Consider the following 19934-nt stretch of genomic DNA (forward strand, 5'->3'; position numbering starts at 1 on the left):
AATGATCCATATTAGATCTTATCCTTTTAAAGCATGGAAATGAAAAATTTTCCCTTTCTCTATCATCTAACAAAATATCCTGGATTTTTCGATTCGATTTGATTATCTGAATTTTTCTCAACCTTTAACACTTTATAGCCTTTAACACAAATTCTGTACCAAAAATCTGAATAGCACTAAAAATTCATTCTTAGGAATAAACTATTCATTCACGAGATAAAATGCCTATTTTGGGAAAATTACCATTTCAGTCCTTGAACTTTTCTAAATGTATACTTTGATCGCCAAACTTTCAAGTTATTCATTTTAGTCACTAACCAACAATTTTGGGGTATTACATTAACCGATGGTGTTTATTGTTTGTTACATGAAGCCTGTAAGGCAAGGAGATATGCTCTTAGGGTTCATTTTTAAGGTATTAACATCATAACCATTATTTTTTTCTTAATACGAACTTTTGGGTATTGATTATATTGTTTTTGAGATTCAAGAGATCTTAATCTGACACTGATAAATGGTTGTTTAATAAATGTAGATTAGCTGCAAACAATAGCTTTCTTGAAAGCATTTATGTAATTACTCTTATTATAATTCATAATTGAATGCTGGTGCGAAACTTCTCTCTTAAATTTTTTAATGTTCATCTTTTCTTGACGACGAACTTTTGTTTGATGTTGCTTTATAGTTTTTAGCTCAATGTTTTGCTTTTTAAATCTGAAGCTAAAAAGAATACTCTTGTTGCCTTTTGTGAATAAAACTCGTGATCATCAGGCAAATTATCTGCGTTGTTATTGGGTGAACCTTTGGACTTTCTTCGTGAATGAATGGCTTATAGTTCAACAAATGAGACCACATCTTCTAATTTTTTGGAAGGAACATAGTTTTGGTATTAGTTATGATATGGGAATGAGTTTTCATTTGACGTTTGCGGTGTCTAGATGTTGGTTGTGTAACACTCTCATCTCGTGCTGTTAATAATTACAAGTCAAAGATCACTATACTTAAAAAAAAAATTCTTACAACCTCTAATACTTTTTCACCTTAAAATATATATGAATGTCTCTAATAATTTTACCTATTAATAATAATATCAAATTAATATCATTTGCAAAATAATTAATTTAACTATACATGCCACTATAATAAAACTATACTTTAAAAAAAATTCTTATAACCTCTAATACTTTTTCACCTTAAAAATATATGAATGTCTCTAACACTTGATAGATCCTCTCGAAGGTACCGATGTGAAATTGCTCACTTCAACTCATTGTATCATCTACGTGTGCACAGGTAAAACACACTCAATATAGATAAGTAAGTAGTTGCATCAAGTCATACAAGCATCATTTCTTTTACATTTATGACATCCTAGTGGTATATATACTTTTATAAACTCATAACCCACTCAATTTAAGCCTAAAGCTGACTAAACTTTTGCTTTGATACTAATAAATTTATCACTCTTACCTCGTACTGCTAATAATTACGAGTCAAAGATGTCCTATACTTTAAAAAAATTCCTTATAACTTCTAATACCTTTGAATCTTAAAAAATATGAATGTCTCAATAATTTTAATAATAATATCAAATCAATATCATTTGCAAAATAATTAACTTAATTTAATAATAATATAAAATCAATATCATTTGAAAAATAATTAACTTAATTATGCATGCCACTATAATAAAAGTTATAATATAAGATGTCGAAACATACTGTAATACTTTATAGATCCTCTCAAAGGTATCGATGCGAAACTACTCGCTTCAACTCTTTGTATCACCAACACGTGCAGAAGTAAAACACACACTAAATATATAATTTAGAGGCATAATTAAACATATATTTAATAAGAAATATAATTTATAACATCAATATATTATAAGCAATATAAATGTTTAAATAGTCTGACCATAAATGTCTCATTTTGTCACTTTCTATAAACTGTAAAATCTATAACCTGTGAATAACATGTTTATTTTCTTTAAATACTCATTAATATAAGAGGGGACAATTAAACGAGTATACGGTGCATCACCCCGAAGGATGTAATATGGTGCATCATCTCGAAGGATGGAATATAGTGCATCATTTTAAAGGATGGAATACTATGCATCATCCCGAAGGATGAAATACGGAGCATCATCCCGAAGGATAGAATTCTATTCATCACCCTGAATGGTGGAACTATAGATCATATTGAAAATTTATAGAGTTGTGAACTCTACAATATACCATTATATCCCAAACTCTCTTTCAACGTACTTGGACAATATACATACAAACCTTTATAACTTTTAGTGGTTTGTAACATTTAGTACTTATGATCATATTATGTTATTGAATTAATAACACTACCAACATCTAACATAACAGGATAGTTCATACCCCATTATGTATACATGCATATACTTTACTTGTAATACTATAAATTATATAACTTATAAATTTAAAACTTGTCAAATAGATAAAATTTGTCACAATTCATTCTAAACATATACGATTAATATATAAAATACACATAATGTACTTACATTACTATCTTACCAAAACCAACTTGAAGTAAAATATAAGCATTAATCTCTAACCTTTTTCCTTGTCTTTGAATTCGATTGGATCTCTATTTACTCAGGCTCTACATATACACCCTTTACATAACACATACAATTTAACGTACATGTTAGTAATGTATTAATTATAACTAATTAAAAACATGAAGAAATCATAGCTTTAGTCCTTACTACGAGCATACATTTACTAATTAAAAATAAGGCGTAATACCAAAAATAAATGTCCAAATTATACCACTTTTCCCAAATAGGTGGCTAAACTATTTTTTCTTTATCCCGATGTCTAACGTTACAAACGCTACTCATTTAGGTGTCTGGGTCGTCAACGGCATTAATTTCTCTATTAAGTAACACATGTCACAATATGATGACTTTGAAATTTTTATTTAATATTTTCATATATACATACATATATATATATTAAAAAAGCCCAAAAATTTAAAAAATCATAAAAACATCCCTAAACTTTAAAAACTCTAAATCTAATTCCCCATCACACCCCGTCATCCCCTACCTCCAGCCCCCTCCCTCTGCAATTCCCCACTCCACACTCGCTGACCACAATCACCTATCAAGTTTACAACATTTTGATTTGTCTACAAACAATTTATCCAACATTTTGAGCAGTGCAGGTATGGTACAACCAACAACAAAACTATGATTGACGAGGCCGCCTACAAAACTTGTTTATCTAAATGTATATAATTGTTTCCAAATCCCAAAACGCCACTAATATAACACTCAAATGGCAATCGGTTGCTCCGACCACCGACGATAACATGTTCTTGGGAATGCTCATACAACCGGTGACGAGAAACAAGACAAAAACAGTGAGAATCACCATAATCCCTTTTTATCTTGACGACTCCGATTCTCTGGTGAGTCTCGAGTTAGATCGACTCAGCCCTCTGGTGGGCAAATTTCGATTTGGGGACTCAGCCAACAACTCTACTCGACAAGGATCTAAACGACGCTAATTTCCTGAAGAGAAAATGGAATTCTGTTAAGAGTTCAAATATCGATTTCCAGAAATGGGTTTGAATCATTATGGAAAAAGATGATGAAATTAGGCAAAGTCGGGCTGGTTTTCAACCCTTGCGGTGGTCAAATGAACCGTGTTAACTCAGACGAGTCGCCATTTCCACATCGAGCTAGTAACTTGTTCAAGATTCAGTACTCTGTGAACTAGGAAGAAGTCGGGGAAGAAGATTCTTCAGCCAGATTCATGTATACTGAAATCTTAAAAGTCCCAAAACCGTTATTGTTAGAATGCTGCGTTGATGACGACAACACTGTTTCAGGATTCAAATCTGTCGAAAGGGAAGAATTGGATTGGAATCCGTTGGGAGGGGGAGGAAGGGGACTAGAGGGAGAGGGAGAGGGAAGGGGGAATGAAAGAAGAGGAGGGAAGGGAAGGAGTGGGGTTTTTAAATTTTGTTTAATATAATAAATTTTTTTATTTTTAAAAAATAAAATTTTAAAATTACTAGATTGTGACATGTGTCACTTAATGGAGGGAATTAATGTCATTGATTAGGGATAAGCAAAACTTTACTCGACTCGAAAAAATGAATTTTTTGACTCAGTTTGACTCGAAAAAACTCGAATTAACTTCGAGTTGCAATTTCATAAACTCAACTCAAATTGAAATTCACTTAAATATGTTTGTATTATATATTTGATTATAGAAAGTCATTTAAATTGAAATCAAATAATAATATAATATTATTAATATTTAAAATTAAATTTAAACATAAACTTGAAAAATTGACTCGACTCGAAAAAATTTCAAATCAAGTCTGATTGGTAAAATAAAACTCGTCAACTCGAATAACTTAATTTTTTTTTACTTGACTCGATCGAATGCTCACTCCAACCGTTGATGCCCCGAACACCTAAACGGATAATGTTTGTAACGTTAGGCACCGAAATAAGTCAAAAAATAGTTTAGACACATATTTGGAAAATACTATATAATTTATACACTTATTTTGGTATTAAGCCTAAAAATAACGAATTGAACTTTCATTAATACAAAAATCATATGAGGATAATGTTGTGCCGTTTAGGTAATTAAGAAGCTAATTCACTTGTACAAGTTGGTAAAGAAAGAATAAAGGGAATTTCAAATTAAAAGCTACACCAACATGCCACCGGTGATACAACCGTAATTGAATGAAACTTGGCAACAATTTCATTTTATTCATGTTTACTGTAAATTTAAGCAACATTTAGTTGAATAAATTATCAACTTAGCATCTCATAAAGAGACCAAACCTAAATCTAGAAGGTTCTAAAACATGACACGCTTTTACACCTTGTTTTATCACCTAAATGACATCAAAATAAATTCATTTCCAAACAACATAAACATCAGCAAAATTGGGAAATAACTTCTCTTTCTTCTAGTTTCAAATTTGTTTCTTCCATCATTAATCAAGCATGAAAATGGTAGAAAAATACACAATTCATGTTTTCAAACATTAAATCTCATGATTCATACCTAAACATGTAAACCATGAATTACTAGTAATAAATGAAACAAAATTTAAGAGAGATCAACTTTGTATTTCATGACTTACCTTTGAATCTAACTATATTTAAAGGAAAATCAACTTGAAAGTTTCTCCCCATTACCTTTGGAAGCCACGACAGTAGCTTGGAGAAGACAGGTGAGCTTCCATTCTTTTCTTTTCTTCTTTACCTATGATGTGTTATAACTAAATACTATTTTAACCATTTCAATAATATAATGACTAATTTGTCTTTGATTTTTTATGATCCATAATGTCGACACTCATTTTTTCGTCTCATTTAATATTAATACTATTATTTTTTAATAATAATAATATTAATATTACTATTATTATTTCAGGTTTTACAGACTAAATACAACAGTCCAGGTTGGGCCCAATTACAAAGGGTCATTTGACCAAATTCCAGCAACCTAACCCAAGACCCGTTTGGGGGCCAGAATTGATCCAGGCCTAAGGGGAAACCCTAAACCCATTTAGGATTTCTACTAGGATTTCTAGAACCCTTCAGCAGCCGCTTTGATGCTCAATCGTCAGATTTGGACCCATCCAACGGTCCAGATCGCGTCTTGCTACCAACTCTCCACTAGTAGGATACCACCGCCATTTCGACCACTCAGCAACCATTGCCATTGGAGCAAATCACAGTAGTCCACTGCCGGCCATCCCACGTGAACATCATCATCAACCCTCCAACACCAATAAGGCAACCAATAAAAATAATTTACTATTATTAGACTAGGAAAACTGGTATAAAATCCAGTAGCAAAATATAAACTGGTTTCCCCCCCTTCGGTGTATTTTCCAGAATACAAAAGCAATAAAACATAAAAAAATTTCAGGTATTTTTGTTTTTATTTTTTATTTGATTTCGAGCACAATAAAAAATAAAAAAAACCTTGCATGTAAATAAAAAAAATTAGATTAAAGGGATAAAATATTTTTACCTCAGTCACAGAGATACTTCGCGATGACCGAAACAAGTAGGAAGCCGAAAAGTCAGGATTTTTTCGGCTCATTTTGGAGCGTTGAGGTCGTGTTTAGCCTCCGATCTTTGTCTAGGAAGGTAGACTGGAAAAAAGGGGTTGATTTGGGTGAGTTTAGGGATTTCGGTCGAAAGTGGCTCGCGCCGAAGAGAGTTGAGAGAGAGATGAGACTCTTTGTCTCTCTCTCTCCTTTTTTCTTATTTTAGGTTCAAATGAAAAAAATGAAATAAGTGATATATATAGGTAACTTTTGGGGTATAATTGCATATTAAATCCCTCAAATTTTACATGTGTTTTACGAAATAGTCACCTGTGAGGACTGTAAATGAAATTTGACCATTTTCACGTATACCTTAATTTTTTTTGTAAAATCATGATTTAGTCATATTAAGTTTCGTGTGTTTTGCTTGTTAGTCCATGAAGGGACAGTTTCTATAATTTCCCCTTTTTTGGCCTGATTTTTATTTTTTGGGATATTTTATTTACAACCTCCTATATTTTTAAATATTTATATTTCAAGCACTATATTATGTTTTATTTATTTTAATTCATCCCTGTAATTTTGATTTATTTTAATGTAATCCCCTTGCTTTATTTATTTTTATTATTTATAATTTGAGCCTTCAATTTTGAAAGTTTTCATTTTAGTCCCTTATATATTTTATTTTATTTTAGTTTTGGCATAATAATTTAATAACTAATATTTTAGTCCTATTTTTTTTAATTTTTGCATGTTGATTGCATCTTAATTCATTTTAGTACTGATAAATCTTATATGATACCCTCATCAGCATCACCGGATTCGAATCAAATTAAATTGATTAAGGGTAATATTTGATCGTTTTAATATTGTCATAAAACAGCTACCTTAACCTATAAGAAAGTTACTTTCGGTAATTTTAAAACAAAAGTTTATCCCGTTAAGTGATACAAATTAAATTGAATTCATTTTTAAAATTTGGGGGATCGAGGAAAAGACTGTATTCTTTTAATTAAATCCATCGAGAAAAGATTGGTAGATTAAATCTAAGGTCTTGTCTCAAGATATTTAATTAATCGAATATCCTTATTCTTGTTAAATATTGGTAAAATAAATAATATAATTGATTGCTCGTCTTTTTAATTTGTTTGACTTTTGCATGTGTTTTCAAAATAATAATGTTCGATCATAAATAATTAAATATTATTATTTTCTCTCTAAAATTTATTTTGGGTGTTATTATTTTGAAGTTTAGAATGAAATTTTAATATTTTTTTAATTTCGTTTGGAGTAAGAATCGAATGCTTCAAGGTATGATAGATCAATTCTTCTCGATAGGAAATAATTAAATATTATTATCTTTCATCCAAAATTTTGAAAAATATTATTTTAGGGGATCTTAAATTAAATTAGACTCAAACTTGTACATTTTTTTGCAAAGATAATTAATTAATCGACTAGGTACTTGTGGGGTGCTAATCCTTCCCCACACATAATCGACTTCCGAACTCAAATTTTGGTAACACAGACCCCAAGTTATTCATTTTAATTAAAATTAATATTTTATTAAAATGAAAAATATATTTTTGGGTGCCCAATCACACCATAATCAAGGATTGGTGGTGACTTTGCATACCACGTTTTTATCACAAATTGGTCGTTCCAAAGATCATTTTTAAAGTGGGGCCAACCCTTTTCCCCGAGGAAAAGACAGTTTCGACAGCTTGGCGACTCTTTTGGGACTTTTAGAAAGTCAGGCCATTAGTCGATTAATAAATTGTCTTTGCAAATAAAAATTATAAGTTAACTCTAATGTGGCTTTTGATCCCCTGTTTGGTTTAAATTAGTGTTTAATTAACCACTTAATAGTTGTACTAATCTATTTGATGATGTTTACAGAGTAAATAGTTGTTCAGGATTTTGAGTTTTCTGTTTATTATTGTTTACTTTATTTTCGTTTTTCCTCACACACAGTACAGGTGCATTTGCGTAACATGAGCTAAAACTCCGCTCCGTCCTATTTAAGAATGAGTGAGAAGCTACTCCCTCGTGTGGTTTTCACCTCCGTGCGGGATAGTGAATCGCTCATTGGGATCACGCCTTATGATCCTCGTGATGGTTTTCACCTCCGCATGTACATAAGGAAGTGTGTCCCCTCAAATTAAAATCGATCCGAAAGCTTGTGATGGGTCATGATTGAGAGTTCGGTAGCCCAAGGGGGCACCGACAAGGACAATTCGAGAACCTATTACTTTTTAACCGAACCCAACATATAGTAAACTTAGAACCTAAATAGAGCCTTACCCAGATCATATGATCTCGTAAGGAGAATACACAAGGAAAAGCCTGTTTGACATTTTTAATTGTTCTAGCATAATTCTGATTCTCGAATACGTGTATGTGAACTAGAGATCATGCAATTAGGTTTAATTCTTCGAATAAGCATGCGAACTAGATGTCATAAGGATAAGATATTCTATAAACAAAGCATGTGGGTAGAAATCTTGTTTGAGTAGGATATACTAAAGCATGATTGGGTAGACAACATGTGGGATAGGTTTTATCGACAAATCAAATTATATCCGATTAATTCATTCATGATTACTAACCAATTTTCTCTTGTCCTTTTGTTTAATTTTGTTACCATTTTTGCATTGCATTATTCATACCATGGTGTTTATCTTTGAATGATGTCCATATAAAAGGCTAGAAATATGGAACGAAAGATTCAAAAAAGGTAGAAAATGATGCAGATGTTCTTAGATGGTCCAAGCAGTCACAGCTAAAAAATGGAGGCAGTTTGAAGACTGGCTCAGATCTAATTTGGCATACACATCAATAACCGTCAAAATAACCTGATCACTAGCTACCTTCAACATACTCAAGGAAGGGCTCAGTACTTGGTTGACTTATCACATGATGCCGATGCTGTAAGCGAATGGTTGAAGCTCGAGATTGAAGATGCTCATAGAATCCTGGACTTACTGGGCACATCCAACAATTAGGAGAAATAGCTTGTATTTATCTGTGATCTGTTTAATCTTTGTAATTGAACTTCATTTATAAATATGAAAGTTGTTCTAAGGAACCATTCCAGAATCAACACCTTGCATTACATTGCATTGTATTTACATTGCATGATCATTGCATCCACATCGCATTATATTTTAATCATATTTTTCACTCATTAATAAAACACCAATATTAATAAAAGGATACTGTGGCAGAGTTTCTGAAAGCCAATTGAAGTTACCTGAAGCGTGTCTATAAAAAGATCAAAAACAATGAATGAGATATTAACGCGTGTTGGTAGGATTGAGAAAATTCAAGAGTAACTCGTAAAGACCCAACAGGAGATGATCGATCAAGCAAAAAGGTTTTAGAGTGAATCAAAATAACAGATGATGAAATTAATGGATATGGTGAATATTGTGATCCATGGAGAGAATCAACTAGAGGACCCCGTTGTAAATGATTTGGATGATATTATGAAGGCTAGTTTTGAAACTGAAATGATAGTTGCAAATGATCAAGACCCTGTTAAGGGGCCAGATATTTCAAGCATGCTCTAAAAATCAAATATGGTTGTAGAGGGTTTCACTGGACCAACAATGAATCAAGAGCTAATGAGGGATAAAGTTTCCCTTCTGAGAAATAAGCTTTACTGAAAGAGGAGGGGCATAGAAGAGGACCGAATGCTGATCAAGAAAGCTATGAATGACCAATATCCCATGATTAGATGTTCTAACCCTTCGCAATCATCCAGTGAAGACAACCAAGTTCTATCTATAAAGTCATCACTAAGTAGTCTCTCGTCATGGGGATTAGATGAGAAGAAAAAGAAAGTGCAGGGTTTTCAGTTCCCTCCCTCTACTTTTCACTTGAAAAATTACATTAAAAAATGCTCACTGCTGGATTGGTTATACCGGGATATGTCCAGCCACAGTGGCCCCCGAATGAGAAGTGGACCTATAAGGAGATTCCTTGGATAAACCAGACTGGAACCCCATATTGTTCAGTTAAGGTTCCTAGTAACCTTGAGGGAAAATTCCAGTATCCTTTAGAGCAAGCAATTCAAAGGTCCAAGGTAGAAGAGAAAGGGATTAAGGTTCAATGCTCAGAAATCATTGCTTCAATAGAGATTAATACACTCAAATCTTGTGAAGAACACATGGCGCAAGAGGATGGAAAATAAAATCCAAGCAAAAGGGCATCCATGGATGTAATTCGGGATTGACCCATAGGTTTAAGAATGAATTGGGCAGATGCAACCTTAAAGGCACCTCAAACACCTATATCAAATTTCCTGAGAGCAAGTGGGGCTTTGGGTAGTTTGGAGGGCCTGACGAATATTACGCCAATCAAAGTTGTAATATGCATTCAGAATCCGGAAAAAACTATCATAACCAAGGAGAATTGTTTTGGATCTAAATTTGGGCCCAATTTTCAACCAGGGAAGGAAAAACTGATGAATAACAAGGAAGTGGGATTTTACCAAGAGGCTGCTCAGGAGGAATAAGAGATTTATGCATCTAAGGGAACATCAAAAGGAGCCATGGCAATTGAAATGATCGAGAAATTGGGAGCGAATACGGATAAATACCCTAATCCAATTAGACTCTCAATATTCTAGGAATAATGGGGCATCCTAATTATGAATAGATTATTTCATCCATCATGGAGCTTTATGTCATTTGCAACATCTTATTTGAACTCGTTTTTGTCCTTATTCTTAACCTTTTTTGTTAGGGTTTTTAGAGGAATTTGTGTCGTTTTCCAAGGTCATGAACAAATAATCAAGTTTTAATCTTGTAATTCTTTGAATATCAAATGAATTAAAGGTTTTTTTACTACTTCATTAATTATGGATCTTTGATAAGTGGAAAGATTAGACCTTTCATAGCCCATCCAAAGCCGAAAGAACCATTGTATGTTTCTTTACCCAAAATAACATATGCTCACTATCAAAGGATTAACCGGTACATTACCTTCCCAGACAGAAATAACCTCTCCATAACTTTACCTTTTTCATAATTATGACTTTAAAGTCACATATTTCCCTTCCTAGACATAGAACCAACATTCATTTCTCAACCTCAATAAATTTAGGGTGCATAACGAGGACTTTTCTTGCGAGAAAGATAGGAGAGAGTGTTTCAGATCAAGTTTTTACAAGAGAATTTGAATAATTGGGGCATACTATGAGAAAATGGAGGAAGAAAAATAAAGGGAATCATTAAAATAATTCTATCATGCATTAATTATTTTTTTCATGTAAATAAGGTTAATCTCTTGAATACATGTCCCTTGGGGATACCTCTTTTACAAAGACTTCCATGTATGAGATGATGAATGACTTTGTTTCATTTATCCATTCAAATATATGTGTATATATATAAATATATATCCCTTGTTATCCTGTTTTGAGCCTATAGTATTTTTCTTCTGATTCAACCCTAACCAATGATCACTCTCCACACTGGGGACAAAGGTGAAGGACGTCTGCTCGCATGAGTGAATATCATCAATCCAAATGGTGTTACAGAAACAAGTCATGATAAAATAAAGTAAGAGATAACAAGATGTTGTAAGGTGGACCAAACACAAAGCGCTCAAAGATCAAATCGAGTTGACAACACGGGGAGGAAAAATAAGAAAACATATATAGAAAAAACACAAAAATAAAGAAAAAAGAAAAATAAGAAAAATAAAGAATAAAAAAAAGAAATGAAACAAATCCAACATTTTAAGACGAATGACTCAAATCAATTCACTCGCAAATCATGAAACACCAAAGGAAAATAAAAAAAGAATGAAAGACACTCGAGCAGATTCAAATCAAGCAAGATCATATTGAAGACATCAGAACTAATCGATCCTTGGTTCAATAACCCTTAAACATTTGTTTGGGCCTATTTATCCATTTCTTTCATAACCATGAGCCCTAGCCTGTGTTACGTACCTGAAAAATCCCTTCTAATCATACATGGATTTCTAAGTGGAGAGAATATCTTCAGATTTCATTCCGCCCTCAAGGTTAATTTTATTTACAAAATAATTAGTTTTCTAAAAGTTTTAATGCACAATAGGGAAAAATAATAAAAGGAGGGTTCAAGACGTAGAATTTTAGATGACTTTTTGAAACAAAAGGAGAATTCGAGTTAAAAACCTGAAAAGGCAGCTCGAACACAAAGATTGCTAACCGTTTCACAGAAGTACGATCTTATGCATCTCTTGATAAACACTACACAACAAGATGGCATTCGCGAGGGCTAGGAACCAGTGAACATTTCAGAAGAGAAGCATGATGGTTTCTTCATCAGATTAATAAACACCAGAATCAAGGATACAATATTTTAACCAAAGAAACCAACCCTGAAACAAATTACCTTCCCAAGTTAGCCTAAGCTTTATATCAGCATTAATCTATACACTTTTCAAATGTATATAATTTTGGAATGATTAAAAGAAAATTTGACTTATTTGATATTTAATGAACTCTTGTTTTACAATTTGTTTTGATTGTGAGTCGGAAGAAAACGACAACACTTTTGAATTTTATTCAAATTTGTTTTCACATTTCTAAAATAAAATAAAAGAAAAACATTTTCAAACAGGACAATCTCAAGTGAAAAAGTGGAAAAGGTCCTTGAGGCTATTGAGGCTCATTCTACCTCTATCGAACAAAAAAACAAACGATGATAGAACTTCTAACACTTCCTTGAGATGTCATCAGAAACCCATCAAGAAATAAATGATCTCCTTATTTTAAAGGGACACATATCCCAGCTCATGGCAGAATGCAAGAGTCAGACCAGTCAAGGATGAATTTTGGCACCCAAGTGGGGAGCAACCATGAAAATGCCCACTTTGGGGTATTGACTAGAAATCCAGATCATGTTGAGATTACAAGATTTAGACCAAAAAGAAATTGAGAATCAGTCTTACAACTTGATGTGTCAAGAGCAGAACATAAATTTGAGTAGAGCTTACCTTGTAAAGCAAACAGTCAAGCATAAATTAATGGCATAGTCCTAAAAAACAACTCTGATAGTGCATTTGAGCCAAAGGCAGAAAGGGGCATCAAGATCATATTATTGACCGCAATAAGAAATAAAGCATTTCTTCTGAAACTTTAATGCATATGAGGGGCAAAGAAAAAACAAAGACCACAAGATGATTGGGAAGATCTTTAGAAGTTGCAAACTGCTACACCGATATCTGCGTAAACCCTAGAGAAGAATGATCAAGAGAAGGAAGGCATGGTTCCCCACTTTAGAGTCAAAGGAAAACTGAATCAACATTTACGCATACATGAGAACATCATTTGCATAAAAGAAAATACATTGCATTGCATTCACATTTCACACATAAATGTATGGTTTTTACAGATCTTCAAAGGAAAAGGAAAGATTCATGATATCAAAATCCCAACAAGTGGAAGATAAAATTCAAACCTCAAATACATGAAATCATGTTTAAGGAAGTAGAGCCTAAAGAACAGGGTGGGTCCAATCCACAGAGGAAGCATTACTTTAAAATAGGGCATGTTCCTAAACCATTAAGTTATTTTATAAGTAAAAAATGAAATGAGAAAGGTTTCTCATTCAAATGTAAGAAAAGTTTCTTACCTAGTAAACTATTTCCAAAATTTATAAGTCGTTCGGGCCATCAGTAAGTCTTTTGAGCATGATGCTTAAATCTTTCAAGTCATCTGTAAGTCTTTCGAGTAAGATGATAAGTCCTTCGGGCCATCCATAAGTCCTTTGTGTAGGATGTTTTCATATGTCTATCAAAATATGAGAAATGTTTATCATTTATATTTGAAAATTGAAATTGTTGAAAGGTAATAAAGGTTTCTTACCTAGTAAACTATTTCCAAAATTTATAAGTCCTTCGGGTCATCAGTAAGCCTTTCGAGAATGATGCTTAAATCTTACGGGCTATCTATAAGCCTTTCGAGCAAGATGATAAGTCCTTTGGGTCATCCATAAGTCCTTCGAATAGAATGTTTTCGCATGATTTTTCGAAAAATGAGAAAACAATGGACATATAGTAACAATTGATGCAAGACAAACTCCCATATTCAATGGATGCAAGACAAATTTGCACAAGAAAAATCGATCCAAATCTTCAATTATGATCTTTCAAATTTTCGAACATATAGTAACAATTGGTAATGTTTAATTTGCAGATATGATATTCCCTTAAGAGAAAGCGAAACATATCTCTTTTCTCCTAGATTTGATATTCCCTTCAGAGTAAGTGGAACAAGTCTGCCCTAATTCAATGGATCAACTCCCCCCAGATATGATATTCCCTTCAGAGTAAGCAGAACATGTCTCTATTCTCCGAGATTTGATATTCCCTTCAGAGTAAGCGGAATATATCTCTCTTCTCCAAGATTTTGTATTCCCTTCAGAGTAAGCAAGTCTCTCTTTTCCATGATTTGATATTCCCTTCATAGTAAGTGGAATAAGTCTGCCTCGATTTAATGGATCAACTCCCCCATAAATGATATTCCCTTCAGAGTAAGCAAAATAGGTCTCTCTTCTCCAAGATTTGATATTCCATTCAGAGTAAGTGGAACAAATCTGCCCCGATTCAATGGATCAACTCTCTCAGATATGATATTCTCTTCAGAGTAAGCGGAACATGTCTCTCTTCTCCAAGATTTGATATTTCATTTAGAGTAAGAAGAACATGTCTCTCTTTTCCAAGATTTGAAATTCCCTTCAGAGTAAGTGGAATAAGTCTACCTCGATTTAATGGATCAACTCCCCCAGATATGATATTCCCTTCAGGGTAAGCAGAACCTGTCTCTCTTTTCCAAGATTTGATATTCCCTTAAGAGTAAGTGGAAAAAGTCTTCCCCGATTGAATGGATAAACTCCCACAAATCTGATTTTCCCTTCAGCATAAGTGGAACAAGTCTCTCTTTTCAAGGATTTGATATTCCCTAAGTAACAACGGAACAAGTCTACCCCAATTCAATCTTCCCTGAGTGACAGCGAAATGAATCAGTTCTCCTCCCAGATCTGATAATCCCTTCGGAAGAAGCGGAATAGATCCCTCTCATTCAAAATTTGATATTCCCTGAGTGACAGCTGAAAAAAATCTACCTTGATTCAATCTTCCCTGAAGAACAATATAATAAATCAACATCCCCAAATATGATATTCCCTGAGTGACAGCGGAACAGATCCCATATCATATTTCAAACTATGAAATTGACCGGACGAAAAATGCATTGTCTTTTCCCTATTCTTGTTGACACAAGAATAGGCAAAGAGGGGCAACAATAGTCACTCATTTTTTTGTCCCATTTAATATTAATTCTATTATTATTTAATATTATTATTATTAATATTACTATTAATATTTATTTTTAATATTGGAAGTTTTACCAACTAAATACAACAACCCAGGTTGGGCCCAATTACAAAGGGTCATTTGACCCAATTCCAGCAACCCAACCCAAGACCCGTTTGGGGCCCATAACTTATCCAGGCCTAAGGGGAAACCCTAAACCCATTTAAGGTTTCTACTAGGGTTTCCAGAACCCTTCAGCCGCCGCTTTGATGCTCAATCATCGGATATGGACCTATCTAATAGTCCAGATCGTGTCCTGCTGGCAACCCCTCTCCACCAGTAGGCTACCACCATAATTTTGACCACTCAGCAGCCACCACCTTCGGAGCCAATCACAGCAGTCCATTGTCGACCATCCCAGTGAACATCATCATCAACCCTAAAACACCAACAAGACAACCAATAAAAATAATTTACTATTATTAGACTAGGAAAATGGGTATAAAATCCCGTAGAAAAATGTAAACTGGGTTCCCCCTTCGGTGTATTTTCCAGAACACGAAAGCAATAAAACATAAAAAAAATTCAGGTATTTTTGTTTTTTTTATTTGATTTTGAGCATAATAAAAAATAAAAAAACCTTGCATGTAAATAAAAAAAAAGAGATTAAAGGGACAAAAGATTTTACCTCAGTCACAGGGAGACTTCGCAGTGACCGAAACAAGTAGGAAGCCGAAAAGCCGGGATTTTGTTTTTCTCATTTTAGAGTGTTGAGGTCCTGTTTAGCCTCCGATCTTTGTCTAGGAAGGTAGATTGGAAAAAAGGGGTTGATTTGGGTGAGTTTGGAGATTCTGGTAACCATGTATGATGGCCAAGACGGCGGCCGACGGTGGCTCGCGGTGGCCGACAGTGGGCCGGTCAAAGAGAGTTGAGAGAGAGATGTGACTCTCTCTCTCCTTTTTTTTATTATTTTAGGTTCAAATGAAGAAAATAAAATAAGTGATATATATAGGTAAAATTTGGGGGATAATTGCATCATAAATCCCCCAAATTTTGCACGTGTTTTACGAAATAATCACCTGTGAGGACTGTAATTGAAATTTGACCTTTTCATGTATACCTTAATTTATTTTGGTAAAAGTACGATTTAGTCATGCTAAGTTTCGCGTGTTTTTCATGTTAGTCCCTAAAGGGATTATTTCTATAATTTCCCCTTTTTTGGACTGATTTTTATTTTTTGGGATATTTTATTTACAACCTCCTATATTTTTTACATATTTATATTTCGATCATTATATTATGTTTTATTTATTTTATTTCAGCCCTGTAATTTTGATTTATTTTAATTTAATCCCCCTTGCTTTATTTATTTTTATTATTTATAATTTGAGCCTTTAATTTTGAAATTGTTCATTTTAGTCCCTTATATATTTTATTTTATTTTAATTTTGGCATAATAATTTAATAACTAATATTTTAGTCCTATTTTTTTTTTTTTTTTTTTTGCATGTTGATTGCATCTTAATTCATTTTAGTATTGATAAATCTTATATGATACCCTCATCAGCAAGGATTCGAATCAAAATAAATTGATTAAGGGTAATATTCAATCGTTTTAATAATGTCGTAAAGTAACTGTCTTAACATATAAGAAAGTTACTTTCGGTAATTTTAAAACGAAAGTTTATCCCGTTAAGTGACACAAATCAAATCGAATTCATTTTTTAAAACTTGGGGGATCGAGGAAAAGACCGTATTCTTTTAATTAAATTCATCGAGAAAAGATTGTTAGATTGAATCTAAGGTCTTGTCTCGAGATATTTAATTAATCGAATATCCTTATTCTCGTTAAATATTGGTAAAATAAATAATATAATTGATTGCTTGATCGTCTTTTTAATTTGTTTGACTTTTGCTTGTGTTTTCAAAGGGTTTTTAAAATAATAATAATGTTCGATCAGAAATAATTAAATATTATTATTTTCTCTCTAAATATTATTTTGTGTGTTATTATTTTGAAATTTAGAATGAAATTTTAATATTTTTTTATTTCGATTGGAGTAAGAATCGATTGCTTCAAGGTATGATAGATCAGTTATTCTCGATAGAAAATAATTAAATATTATTATCTTTCATCCTAAATTTTGAAAAATGTTATTTTAGGGGATCTTAAATTAAATTATACTCGAACTTGTACATTTTGTTGCAAAGACAATTAATTAATCGACTATGTACGATTTAGGGCGTTGTGGGGGTGCTAATCCTTCCCCACATATAACCAACTCCCGAACTCAAATTTTGGTAATGCAGACCCCAAGTTTTTCATTTTAATTAAAATTAATATTTTATTAAAATGAAAAATATATTTTTGGGTGCCCAGTCACACCCTAATCTAGGATTGGCGGCGATTCTACGAACCATATTTTTATCACAAATTAGTTGTTCCAAAGATCATTTTCGAAGCGGGACCAACCCTTTCCCCCCGAGAAAAAGACAGTTTCGACACATAACATATCACATGTCACTTATAATAATCTCGTGGTTTATATTAATTTCATGGCATGTCAAATGACCATTTTACCATTAAAATAAATTTTAATGTCAATCTAGTCCTTTTTGATCCAATAGTTTGTATTTAACATGAAATTTAACTTAAATGCAATGATTCTAATTATTCCAAGAATCCATCATCTTAATCCAAGAGCTCATATTAATCCGAATTGACATATTTTCCCCTAAATTCAATGGCTAGACATAAATTCTTGAATTTTTATTCGATCTGATTTTTTAAAAACTCTCAAAAAACTTTAATTATTAGTTCATTTCAATAGAAATCCTGAATCTATCTTATAAATTCATTTTCCAATCCACTTTTCATAGGTAAACTATCTACTTATGCTGCTAAAATTATTTTTTGAAAAATTATCATTTAAGGACTTCAATTTTTCTAAATTTTTACTTTAACCACCAAAATTTTGAAAATTTCATTTTAGTCTCTAACCAAAATTTGGGGTGTTAAGGGTTGGTTATGCTTGTGAACGCTTATGGTCTTGGTTTCATAATGTGTTCCCCATCTTATTTTGGTTCTGCTTGCTCACATTGTGTTATTTCCTCTAGTTTGTGGTCACTAATGAGTCTCATTTAGCATTATTGTTCTATAGAACACGAGGGAGACAACATTTTCCATAAGAAACTTTCCTTTGGTTAAGATGTATTGGGAGGGTGTTATGACCCACAAGCAGGCTATACCCTTCCGACGCTTTTATCGTGGTATTGAATGTTCAACTCAGGAAAAGAACAAACATTCTAATGGGCAAGGTCATAAGCCTGTAAAATCCTCTAAGTTCATTCTAGATTTGTTGAAGAATGCTAAGAGCAATGCCGGGGGTATGCCTACTATGAGAATTCAACTTTTAGAAATTTGTTGCTTGCTCTCATTTCTTAACAACATGAAATTAATTTCACAGGTTAAGGTTTGGATGTTGATGCACTCTATATTTCTCACATCCAAGTAAACCAGGCTTAGAATCAGAGGCATCAAACCTACTGTGTTTGTGGAAGAATCAATAGTATGTATTCGAATCATACACTTAATGGCTATATAGAATCTATGATGTTATCTTATATTCTTATCGTAATGGTATTATTCTTTTTGCCAGCTTAAATATCTTCTCCATGCCACATTGAATTGATTTTGTATGAGAAGGAAGAGCCTGTCAAGAAAGAGGTGATTTAATTAAACCAATTGATTTTTTCAGTTATTTCGAAGGATTTGTGTTCTACAGCCATATTTGAAGCATATTAAAAACTGGAAACTATATCTTTTCTTTTGTAATTAAGATGATAAAATCTTTGTTTCCTTTTAGCCTGAAACTCAGTTGGCAGCTAAAAAGTCCTAGAAGTCTAGAGTTGCTTCATCTTAAGTCAAAATTTTAATATTTTAGCGAGTGAAGGAGTGTTGATTTGATATATCTTGCTTTTGGGGATTTTTTTTATATTTTTCAAAATAGATTGAGTTATATTGGATGTTGAAGTTCATTTTAAACCATATCTAGTCTAATGTTTCTCATAGATATTTGTTTAATCTTGCCTTTGGTAAACCTATGATGATTAATTTTTGGGTTGAAATATTCGTGTTCTATATATTTATATATGACTAATATATTAGCCTTATACTCCATTCTCATGGGGTTTCGAGGTGGATTTCATGGCAGTATCTACGATCGCAAATCCGGGTTCTTCATTGAACGTGCTTCAGGTTTCTTTTGGTCACCGCCATGGATTTATAAAGGAGGATATGATAAGAGTACTTCTCTAGGGAAAGACGATGATCCTTGGTTTTGAAAGCAGGATAGCTTTTCCAAAGGATCTCAAATTTTGATGGGACTATAGCTCGGCCAAACATATAAGGGAATAGCCTCATGGTTTACATGGAATCACAGGACGAGGGTGATGTGCCTGATGCAGTGAGGTAGTCGTCCGAGTGAGCGGTATTTGGCAACGATTTCATGGAATAATCATTTGATAGTACGAGTGTATCAGGTTAG

At 32.9% G+C, this 19934-nt stretch overlaps 1 pseudogene; it reads left to right on the forward strand.

Annotated features, from left to right (window-relative positions):
- The window catches only part of LOC120187637, a 33642-nt pseudogene extending 14356 nt beyond the window's left edge, over positions 1 to 19286 (forward strand).
- The last annotated feature ends 648 nt before the right edge of the window (positions 19287 to 19934 follow it).

This window comes from Hibiscus syriacus, unplaced genomic scaffold (assembly GCF_006381635.1).
Source record: "Hibiscus syriacus cultivar Baekdansim isolate YM2019G1 unplaced genomic scaffold, ASM638163v2 tig00113725_pilon, whole genome shotgun sequence".
NCBI lineage: Eukaryota > Viridiplantae > Streptophyta > Magnoliopsida > Malvales > Malvaceae > Hibiscus > Hibiscus syriacus.